The sequence below is a fragment of the Oncorhynchus keta genome, unplaced genomic scaffold (genome assembly GCF_023373465.1).
Source record: "Oncorhynchus keta strain PuntledgeMale-10-30-2019 unplaced genomic scaffold, Oket_V2 Un_contig_1556_pilon_pilon, whole genome shotgun sequence".
Lineage (NCBI taxonomy): Eukaryota > Metazoa > Chordata > Actinopteri > Salmoniformes > Salmonidae > Oncorhynchus > Oncorhynchus keta.
In genome coordinates, this window is record NW_026279390.1 from 1,786 (window position 1) to 14,399 (window position 12,614).

Consider the following 12,614-nt stretch of genomic DNA (forward strand, 5'->3'; position numbering starts at 1 on the left):
GTCTACAGGTCTAGACACCGTTAATATGTGATTATGTAGTTCTGTCTACAGGTCTAGACACCGTTAATATGTAGTTCTGTCTACAGGTCTAGACACCGTAATATGTGATTATGTAGTTCTGTCTACAGGTCTAGAGAAATGCTACTATGTGATTATGTAGTTCTGTCTACAGGTCTAGACACTGTAATAATATGTAGTTCTGTCTACAGGTCTAGACACTGTTAATATGTAGTTCTGTCTACAGGTCTAGACACTGTTATGTGATATGTAGTTCTGTCTACAGGTCTAGACACCGTTATTATGTGATTATGTAGTTCTGTCTACAGGTCTAGACACAGTTAATATGTGATTATGTAGTTCTATCTACAGGTCTAGACACAGTTAATATGTGATTATGTAGTTCTATCTACAGGTCTAGACACACAAGACAATGCTCTGCTGTTGGACATTTGAAATGAAGTTATATAGAGCCTCACAATGACTCTCTGTCCTCTGTTCTAGGATCATTTATCCCATCATCCAGATGGCCACCCAGTCAGGGAAGAATGTGTACATGACCATCACTAAGGACAGTGGTGAGGATGTGGCCCTGCTGTTTAAGATGACAAGCACCAGAGCTGCCAGCGGCCTGTACCGGGCCATCACAGAGACCCACGCCTTCTACAGGTCAGCAACCATGTAGCATGGCTTACACACCAACAACATGCCTTCTACAGGTCAGAAACCATGTAGCATGGTTTACACACCAACAACATGCCTTCTACAGGTCAGCAACCATGTAGCATGGCTTACACACCAACAACATGCCTTCTACAGGTCAGCAACCATGTAGCATGGCTTACACACCAACAACATGCCTTCTACAGGTCAGCAACCATGTAGCATGGCTCACATATCAACAACATGCCTTCTACAGGTCAGCAACCATGTAGCATGGAGCATGGCTTACACACCAACAACATGCCTTCTACAGGTCAGCAACCATGTAGCATGGCTCACATACCAACAACATGCCTTCTACAGGTCAGAAACCATGTAGCATGGCTCACACACCAACAACATGCCTTCTACAGGTCAGAAACCATGTAGCATGGAGCATGGCTTACACACCAACAACATGCCTTCTACAGGTCAGCAACCATGTAGCATGTAGCATGGCTCACACACCAACAACATGCCTTCTACAGGTCAGAAACCATGTAGCATGTAGCATGGCTTACACACCAACAACATGCCTTCTACAGGTCAGCAACCATGAAGCATGGCTCACATACCAACAACATGCCTTCTACAGGTCAGCAACCATGAAGCATGGCTCACATACCAACAACATGCCTTCTACAGGTCAGCAACCATGTAGCATGGCTCACATACCAACAACATGCCTTCTACAGGTCAGCAACCATGTAGCATGGCTCACATACCAACAACATGCCTTCTACAGGTCAGCAACCATGTAGCATGGCTCACATACCAACAACATGCCTTCTACAGGTCAGCAACCATGTAGCATGGCTCACATACCAACAACATGCCTTCTACAGGTCAGCAACCATGTAGCATGGCTCACATACCAACAACATGCCTTCTACAGGTCAGCAACCATGTAGCATGTAGCATGGCTCACACACCAACAACATGCCTTCTACAGGTCAGCAACCATGTAGCATGTAGCATGGCTCACATACCAACAACATGCCTTCTACAGGTCAGCAACCATGTAGCATGTAGCATGGCTCACATACCAACAACATGCCTTCTACAGGTCAGCAACCATGTAGCATGGCTCACATACCAACAACATGCCTTCTACAGGTCAGCAACCATGTAGCATGGCTCACACACCAACAACATGCCTTCTACAGGTCAGCAACCATGTAGCATGTTGCATGGCTCACATACCAACAACATGCCTTCTACAGGTCAGCAACCATGTAGCATGTAGCATGGCTCACACACCAAAAACATGCTCACACAGGGTGACATTTTCCTCTTGTAAAAACATCTCTGCTGTGAGCCAATGTAGAGTAGAAATGTATAATATGCAGCACAGTATATGTTGTACATTTTCTGATACTTTCCATGAGTTGCTGCTAAGTTTTTAGTTTTAGTGTACATGTGGAGTCACTCCAGTTTCAAAGTGTAATAACATTTTATAATTTTGATTTTAGTGTACTTGGTCAATAACTGTGATGTTACTTGTCCTTCAGGTGTGACACGGTGACGAACGACGTGATGATGCAGTACAGCCGTGACTTCAAGGGTCACCTGGCGTCTCTCTTCCTCAACGAGAGCATCGACCTGGGCAAGAAGTATGTCTTCGACATCCGACGCACCTCCAAGGAAGTCTACGACCACTGCCGCAGGGCGCCACAACGCCGGCATGGCAGGGGACTGTGTGTCCGGCGAGCAGAGCCTGTCGCGGTCCCCTGGGGTGGGGGAAGGAGGCTGTGAGGGGTGCCAGAGGAGCCGGGTTCTGGAGGAGAAGCTGCAGCAGCTCCAGGATGCTCTGCTGTGTATGCTGTGCTGTGAAGAGGAGATGGACGCTGCCTTCTGCCCCTGTGGACACATGGTGTGCTGCCACAACTGTGCCGTCCAGCTACAGGTAACCATAACGCCATGGTTTAAAATAAGAATGTACATACTCACTGCCAGTCAAAAGTTTTAGAACACCTACTCATTCAAGGGTTTTTCTTTATTTTTACTATTTTCTACATAAGAGTGAAGCCATCAAAACTATGAAATAACACATATGGAATCATGGAGTAACCAAAAAAGTATTAAACAAATCAAAATATTTTATTATTCAAATAGCCACCCTTTGCCTTGATGACAGCTTTGCACACTCTTGGTATTCTCTCAACCAGTTTAACCCGGAATGCTTTTCCAACAGTATTGAAGCAGTTCCCACACATGCTGAGCACTTGTAGGCTGCTTTTCCTTCACTCTGCGGTCTGACTCAACCCAAACTATCTCAATTTGGTTGAGGTTGTGTGATTGTGTAGGCCAGGTCATCTGATGCAGCACTCCATCACTCTCCTTCTTGGTCAAATATCCCTTACACAGCCTGGAGGTGTGTTGGGTCGTTGTCCTGTTGAAAAACAAATGATAGTCCCATTCAGCGCAAGCCAGATGGGAAGGCGTAACGCTACAGAATGCCATACTGGTTAAGTATGCCTTGAATTCTAAATACATCACCGACAGGGTCACCAGCAAAACACCATAACACCACCTCCATGCTTCACGGTGGGAATTGGTTCACCTTCTCACAAAGACACAGCGGTTGGAACCAGAAATCTCCAATTTGGACTCCAGACCAAAGGGCAGATTCCCCCCGGTCTAATGTCCATTGCTCGTGTTTCTTGGCCCAAGCAAGTCTATTCTCCTCATTGGTGTGCTTTAGTAATGGTTTCTTAACAGCAATTCGACCATGAAGGCCTGATTCACACAGTCTCCTCTGAACAGTTCATGTTGAGATGTATCTGTTACTTGAACTCTGTGAAGCATTTATTTGGGCTGCAATTTCTGAGGCTGGTAACTCTAATGAACTTATCCTCTGCAGCAGAGGTAAAACGGGGTCTTCCATTCCTGTGGTGGTCCTCATGAGAGTCAGTTTCATCATAGTGCTTGATGGTTTTTGCGACTGCATTTGAAGAAACTTTCAAAGTTCTTTAAATGTTCCTTATTGACTGACCTTCATGTCTTAACCTTTGTGTTGTCTTAAGGGTAGAAAACAACCCGCCACTCTGTTTAACAGCAGAGAGAACCCCCTAAATGATATTTTTTCAACTTGAAATTTGATGACTTTTTCCTAGAGTGACCTCAACATTATAAAAAGTGAAACATCGCCTTTGTTCATATTTCCATGAAAGCTGTACACCAGCAGGGTACAAAGATTGTCTTAGGGGCATTTTTGACCCAGCAGTTAAAATCATTTACACACCACAAAACCACGAACACACACACACACACACACACACACACACACACACACACACACACACACACACACACACACACACACACACACACACACACACACACACACACACACAATGAGAAATGTAGATTCTGTGTGCTACTGATTGAACTCAGACAAAACAAAAAACCTTCTTGTGCACCTGCAGCATCTCCCCTCCACCACCCCACACATGACTCAAGTTCACAGACAAAATTAAAACAATTTCAGACAAAATAAAAATATATTGAAAGCCTTGTTTACTAATGGGGAATGCAGTCAGAGACTATAAAGGTTCTGCAGATGACAGTCCTCCCCAGTTCTCTCTTTGCTGAAGCCATGAGTGCACAGGTCGTAGATCAGATTTTGACAGATGTCCAGGAGGAACAAGAGAACAAAGATTTAGAAGAAAATTAGGTATCTGAAGAAGAAGATGGGGAAGAATAAAACCCAGAGCCACGATGTATCATCTTCAGATGAAGAAGAGAACCCCCAAGCTGAAAGAGACATTTTGGTCAAATAACAGCAACATAACATGGTCCTTGTCACCATATGACAACCAGGGCAGGATGGCAGCACAACATGTTATAAGGACGACCCCAGGGCCCACAAGACAGGCAGTCAACATGTTATAAGGATGACCCCAGGGCCCACAAGACAGGCAGTCAACATGTCATAAGGATGACCCCAGGGCCCACAAGACAGGCAGTCAACATGTCATAAGGATGACCCCAGGGCCCACAAGACATGCAGTCAACATGTCAGAAGGATGACCCCAGGGCCCACAAGACAGGCAGTCAACATGTCAGAAGGACGACCCCAGGGCCCACAAGACATGCAGTCAACATGTCATAAGGATGACCCCAGGGCCCACAAGACATGCAGTCAACATGTCATAAGGACGACCCCAGGGCCCACAAGACATGCAGTCAACATGTCAGAAGGACGACCCCAGGGCCCACAAGACATGCAGTCAACATGTCAGAAGGACGACCCCAGGGCCCACAAGACATGCAGTCAACATGTCAGAAGGACGACCCCAGGGCCCACAAGACATGCAGTCAACATGTCATAAGGACGACCCCAGGGCCCACAAGACATGCAGTCAACATGTCATAAGGATGACCCCAGGGCCCACAAGACATGCAGTCAACATGTCAGAAGGATGACCCCAGGGCCCACAAGACATGCAGTCAACATGTCATAAGGATGACCCCAGGGCCCACAAGACAGGCAGTCAACATGTCAGAAGGACGACCCCAGGGCCCACAAGACATGCAGTCAACATGTCAGAAGGATGACCCCAGGGCCCACAAGACAGGCAGTCAACATGTCAGAAGGACGACCCCAGGGCCCACAAGACATGCAGTCAACATGTCATAAGGATGACCCCAGGGCCCACAAGACATGCAGTCAACATGTCATAAGGACGACCCCAGGGCCCACAAGACATGCAGTCAACATGTCAGAAGGACGACCCCAGGGCCCACAAGACATGCAGTCAACATGTCAGAAGGACGACCCCAGGGCCCACAAGACATGCAGTCAACATGTCAGAAGGACGACCCCAGGGCCCACAAGACATGCAGTCAACATGTCATAAGGATGACCCCAGGGCCCACAAGACATGCAGTCAACATGTCATAAGGATGAACCCCAGGGCCCACAAGACATGCAGTCAACATGTCAGAAGGATGACCCCAGGGCCCACAAGACATGCAGTCAACATGTCATAAGGATGACCCCAGGGCCCACAAGACATGCAGTCAACATGTCATAAGGATGACCCCAGGGCCCACAAGACATGCAGTCAACATGTCATAAGGACGACCCCAGGGCCCACAAGACATGCAGTCAACATGTCATAAGGATGACCCCAGGGCCCACAAGACATGCAGTCAACATGTCATAAGGACGACCCCAGGGCCCACAAGACATGCAGTCAACATGTCATAAGGATGACCCCAGGGCCCACAAGACATGCAGTCAACATGTCATAAGGATGACCCCAGGGCCCACAAGACATGCAGTCAACATGTCGTAAGGACGACCCCAGGGCCCACAAGACATGCAGTCAACATGTCGTAAGGACGACCCCAGGGCCCACAAGACATGCAGTCAACATGTCGTAAGGGCGACCCCAGGGCCCACAAGACATGCAGTCAACATGTCATAAGGACGACCCCAGGGCCCACAAGACATGCAGTCAACATGTCGTAAGGACGACCCCAGGGCCCACAAGACAGGCAGTCAACATGTCATAAGGACGACCCCAGGGCCCACAAGACATGCAGTCAACATGTCGTAAGGACGACCCCAGGGCCCACAAGACAGGCAGTCAACATGTCATAAGGACGACCCCAGGGCCCACAAGACAGGCAGTCAACATGTCATAAGGACGACCCCAGGGCCCACAAGACATGCAGTCAACATGTCGTAAGGACGACCCCAGGGCCCACAAGACATGCAGTCAACATGTCAGAAGGACGACCCCAGGGCCCACAAGACAGGCAGTCAACATGTCATAAGGACGACCCCAGGGCCCACAAGACATGCAGTCAACATGTCATAAGGATGACCCCAGGGCCCACAAGACATGCAGTCAACATGTCATAAGGATGACCCCAGGGCCCACAAGACATGCAGTCAACATGTCGAAAAAAAGGACGACCCCAGGGCCCACAAGACATGCAGTCAACATGTCGAAAGGACGACCCCAGGGCCCACAAGACATGCAGTCAACATGTCGTAAGGATGACCCCAGGGCCCACAAGACATGCAGTCAACATGTCATAAGGATGACCCCAGGGCCCACAAGACATGCAGTCAACATGTCGTAAGGATGACCCCAGGGCCCACAAGACATGCAGTCAACATGTCATAAGGACGACCCCAGGGCCCACAAGACATGCAGTCAACATGTCATAAGGATGATTTTTTTGGGCCCACAAGACATGCAGTCAACATGTCATAAGGATGACCCCAGGGCCCACAAGACATGCAGTCAACATGTCATAAGGATGACCCAGGGCCCACAAGACATGCAGTCAACATGTCATAAGGATGACCCCAGGGCCCACAAGACATGCAGTCAACATGTCATAAGGACGACCCCAGGGCCCACAAGACATGCAGTCAACATGTCATAAGGACGACCCCAGGGCCCACAAGACATGCAGTCGACATGTCATAAGGATGACCCCAGGGCCCACAAGACATGCAGTCAACATGTCATAAGGATGACCCCAGGGCCCACAAGACATGCAGTCAACATGTCATAAGGATGACCCCAGGGCCCACAAGACATGCAGTCAACATGTCATAAGGACGACCCCAGGGCCCACAAGACATGCAGTCAACATGTCATAAGGATGACCCCAGGGCCCACAAGACATGCAGTCAACATGTCATAAGGATGACCCCAGGGCCCACAAGACATGCAGTCAACATGTCATAAGGACGACCCCAGGGCCCACAAGACATGCAGTCAACATGTCATAAGGATGACCCCAGGGCCCACAAGACATGCAGTCAACATGTCATAGGATGACCCCAGGGCCCACAAGACATGCAGTCAACATGTCAGAAGGACGACCCCAGGGCCCACAAGACAGGCAGTCAACATGTCATAAGGATGACCCCAGGGCCCACAAGACATGCAGTCAACATGTCAGAAGGACGACCCCAGGGCCCACAAGACATGCAGTCAACATGTCATAAGGATGACCCCAGGGCCCACAAGACATGCAGTCAACATGTCAGAAGGACGACCCCAGGGCCCACAAGACATGCAGTCAACATGTCATAAGGATGACCCCAGGGCCCACAAGACATGCAGTCAACATGTCATAAGGATGACCCCAGGGCCCACAAGACATGCAGTCAACATGTCATTTAAGGACGAGTTTAGGGCCCACAAGACATGCAGTCAACATGTCATAAGGATGACCCCAGGGCCCACAAGACATGCAGTCAACATGTCATAAGGATGACCCCAGGGCCCACAAGACATGCAGTCAACATGTCATAAGGATGAACCCCAGGGCCCACAAGACATGCAGTCAACATGTCATAAGGATGACCCCAGGGCCCACAAGACATGCAGTCAACATGTCATAAGGATGACCCCAGGGCCCACAAGACATGCAGTCAACATGTCATAAGGATGACCCCAAGGCCCACAAGACATTCAGTCAACATGTCAGAAGGATGACCCCAGGGCCCACAAGACATGCAGTCAACATGTCATAAGGACGACCCCAGGGCCCACAAGACAGGCAGTCAACATGTCAGAAGGACGACCCCAGGGCCCACAAGACATGCAGTCAACATGTCATAAGGATGACCCCAGGGCCCACAAGACAGGCAGTCAACATGTCATAAGGATGACCCCAGGGCCCACAAGACAGGCAGTCAACATGTCATAAGGATGACCCCAGGGCCCACAAGACAGGCAGTCAACATGTCATAAGGATGACCCCAGGGCCCACAAGACAGGCAGTCAACATGTCATAAGGATGACCCCAGGGCCCACAAGACAGGCAGTCAACATGTCATAAGGATGACCCCAGGGCCCACAAGACAGGCAGTCAACATGTCATAAGGATGACCCCAGGGCCCACAAGACAGGCAGTCAACATGTCATAAGGATGACCCCAGGGCCCACAAGACAGGCAGTCAACATGTCATAAGGATGACCCCAGGGCCCACAAGACAGGCAGTCAACATGTTATAAGGATGACCCCAGGGCCCACAAGACAGGCAGTCAACATGTCATAAGGATGACCCCAGGGCCCACAAGACATGCAGTCAACATGTCATAAGGATGACCCCAGGGCCCACAAGACATGCAGTCAACATGTCATAAGGATGACCCCAGGGCCCACAAGACATGCAGTCAACATGTCATAAGGATGACCCCAGGGCCCACAAGACATGCAGTCAACATGTCATAAGGATGACCCCAGGGCCCACAAGACATGCAGTCAACATGTCATAAGGATGACCCCAGGGCCCACAAGACATGCAGTCAACATGTCATAAGGATGAACCCCAGGGCCCACAAGACATGCAGTCAACATGTCATAAGGATGACCCCAGGGCCCACAAGACATGCAGTCAACATGTCATAAGGACGACCCCAGGGCCCACAAGACATGCAGTCAACATGTCATAAGGATGACCCCAGGGCCCACAAGACATGCAGTCAACATGTCATAAGGACGACCCCAGGGCCCACAAGACATGCAGTTACCCAGGACATCACCTCAACATTCTACATGTTCATCACACCAGCCGTCGAAAAAATTATCTTGGAGAATGCAAATTTGGAGGATTTCTGTAAATATGGAGACAACTGGAAAAGGATGGATCAGATTGACCTGCTAGTCTTAGCGGGTGTGTATAGGTCCCAAAGGTGAGGCTACATGTAGTCTCTGGGATGCAGAGAGTGGAAGGGCGATTAAAAAATAAAATAAAAAAAGTTAAAAAACGCCTTTTAAAAAATATATATATATTATTATTTTTTGTGCCACAATGCCACTGAAAGTTTTTCACACTTTCTCAAGAATGCTACGATTTGAGAACCGTGAGTCAAGACCTGCAAGACATGTGTGAGGAAAATGCACTTGTAACCCCACACATTCAAAGAAGGAGTGCGTCCCCACAGCAGCCTTTGCAGTGCTTGTGGCAAGTTAACAAATACTATGTGCTGCACATGTGAGAAATACACCTGCAAAGTCCATGCACACATTTTTTTTTATTTTTTTATTTCACCTTTATTTAACCAGGTAGGCTAGTTGAGAACACCTTTATTTAACCAGGTAGGCTAGTTGAGAACCCCTTTATTTAACCAGGTAGGCTAGTTGAGAACAAGTTCTCATTTGCAACTGCGACCTGGCCAAGATAAAGCATAGCAGTGTGAACAGACAACACAGAGTTACACGTGGAGTAAACAATTAACAAGTCAATAACACAGTAGAAAAAAAGGGAGTCTATATACAATGTGTGCAAAAGGCATGAGGAGTTACTTGCATACTGTCCTACATATGCTAATTAGAGTTGATTGATTTATGTTCTTCATGTTTTTGTTTTGTATCTATCTTATTTAATTCTTATTTAATGTTGTTTCTACACCTTGTGGGTGGGGCAATGGTTAAACAAATGGGACAAGACTAGTATTTTGTAGTTGAATTCCTCATTGTACAGTCCATAAGTGTATATTTAAAAACAGATATTCACAAATTTTGTGATGAATGACAGGTTGTTTCTTCATGCAAAACACATTTCGGGTTTAAAATTCAATTAAGCTGCTTTATTTTAGGGGTTTAGTGAAGTGCGTGGTCATTTTTAACCAGGCCGTCATTGAAAATAAGAATATGTTCTTAACTGACTTGCCTGGTTAAATAAAGGTAAAAAAAAAAAAAAATAAATTAAAAGTGATTGAAATGGAGGAGAAGGACAGAATGGAATGTGACTCAGTCGGGGTTTGAACCGCATTCTCCATGGGTTTTATGTGTTCCAGGGGTGGCAGCACTAAACACCAGTCCCTGTTACACCATAACGCCATGTTCTAGTATCTTCCACTGTGCTGAATGAACTTTGAAGCTCCAAGTTAAACTTTTAGAGAGGTCAGGGTGGTTGGCAGTTCATGAAAAGAGCTGGTACTGTTTTTTCCCCTTTTTAAGCAAATGAAGTGAACTGTTTGGTGAGGAGGAGTATGGGAGCCGGGAGGAATGTTTGCAGAAACTATAGTTACCCTTTTTCCCATGGTTTATTGGCTGTCCGGAACCTTCTGTAGCCTGTAGGTCGTAGGTTAAATGCCTGTACTGTCAGCTACACTGTGGACACCATTAATCCAAGATTATATAGATTAATTCATCCAGATCTATAGGACTGTATTTTAACAATAGTCTGTTTGATTCCGCACAAGTCACATATATACAGTGTTTTAATGTTAGATTGGCATATTATATTCTAATCAAATCTTTTGATCTCACCCCTTCAGGTGTGTCCGGTGTGTCGGTCAGAGGTGGACCATGTCCAGCACGTCTACCTGCCCACCTGTGCCAACCTGCTGTCCCTGGCAGTGAGCAGTGCTGCCCCCTTCAATATTCCCAGAGACCTGGCCACTCACCTCTGTTCCTCCAGAGAGTTCTACACCAGCACAGACCAGATCTGTCACACGTAGATTTACTTCCAAATAGCTATCATAGCTATCATTGCTAGCGTTAGCTAGCTAAAAATCTGGAGGTCTCCCCTCAATCTTAGCTAGCTGGCTAACGTTAGCTAGCTCAAATCTGGAGGTCTCCCCTCAATCTTAGCTAGCTGGCTAACGTTAGCTAGCTAAAATCTGGAGGTCTCCCCTCAATCTTAGCTAGCTGGCTAGCGTTAGCTAGCTAAAAATCTGGAGGTCTCCCCTCAATCTTAGCTAGCTGGCTAACGTTAGCTAGCTCATCTGGAGGTCTCCCCTCAATCTTAGCTAGCTGGCTAACGTTATACTGCATCTAAAGTTAATCTGGCGACATCAAAATGATGAAAAAAGGTTTCCTACTAATTATTTGCCGCCTTTAGAAATGTCATTGTGTTTTCAAGCCACAGTAATAAACTTTAGACTGAATATTCATCAGCCCCCAATGAGGATGCATTGAGTAGAATGTTCAGTTGGGCATCGGTCCTAAAACAAACCTTCAAAACAATATTGTGAAGCAACGTACAAACCATAAATACCAGGGGTAGTGCTGTAGTAGTATACCAGTAGTAGTGCTGTAGTAGTTGTATACCAGTCATAGTATACCAGTAGTAGTGCTGTAGTAGTATACCTGTAGTAGTATACCAGTAGTAGTGCTGTAGTAGTTGTATACCAGGCATAGTATACCAGTGCTGTAGTAGTATACCAGTAGTAGTGCTGTAGTAGTTGTATACCAGTAGTAGTGCTGTAGTAGTTGTATACCAGTAGTGTAGTAGTACTGCAGTATTGGTGTTGTAGTAGTAGTGTGCTACTGTATGAGGTGCTATATGACTGCATACAGTAGCATTCTGAACATTCATTTCTCAGACAACAGCTCTGGTGGACATTCCTGCAGTCAGCATGCCAACTGCACGCTCCCTCAACTTGAGACATCTATGGTATTGTGTTGTGTGACAACTGCACATTTTAGAACAATCTTTTATTGTCCCCAGCACAAGGTGCACCTGTGTAATGATTGTGCTGTTTAATCAGCTTCTTGATATGCCAGCTTCTTGATTATCTTGGCACGGGGGAAATGCTCACTACCGGGGATGTAAACAAATATGTGCACAATTTGAGAGAAATAAGCTTTTTGTACTTTACACTCCATTGTATTTTGATATCTTTATCTCTGCCATATACAAACGGTATATAAATGTCATGTCTCTGACCATAGTGTTGAAATCGTCATTACATTAGACTAGAAGAGTGTACCAGACCAGGTAAATAGTCTTTATTTTTTTATTTTTTTATCAGGGCCCACAGGGCTGTAATGAAGTAGTGCACTAAATAGGGTGTCTGTTGGGATGGATGTTCCCACTGTCTTACACAGATGAGTTACTCAATCTTATCTTCTGGCCTGCAGCGAGTTCAACAACATGTACCATACCATGCCTGTTACCAGTCTACAGAAGTCGCATTATTGCT

The 12,614-nt window shown here is 47.0% G+C and overlaps 1 pseudogene; it reads left to right on the forward strand.

Moving 5' to 3' along the window:
- Positions 1–501: 501 nt before the first annotated feature.
- LOC127919029 (E3 ubiquitin-protein ligase MYLIP-A-like) lies at positions 502–11,411 on the forward strand (annotated as a pseudogene).
- The last annotated feature ends 1,203 nt before the right edge of the window (positions 11,412–12,614 follow it).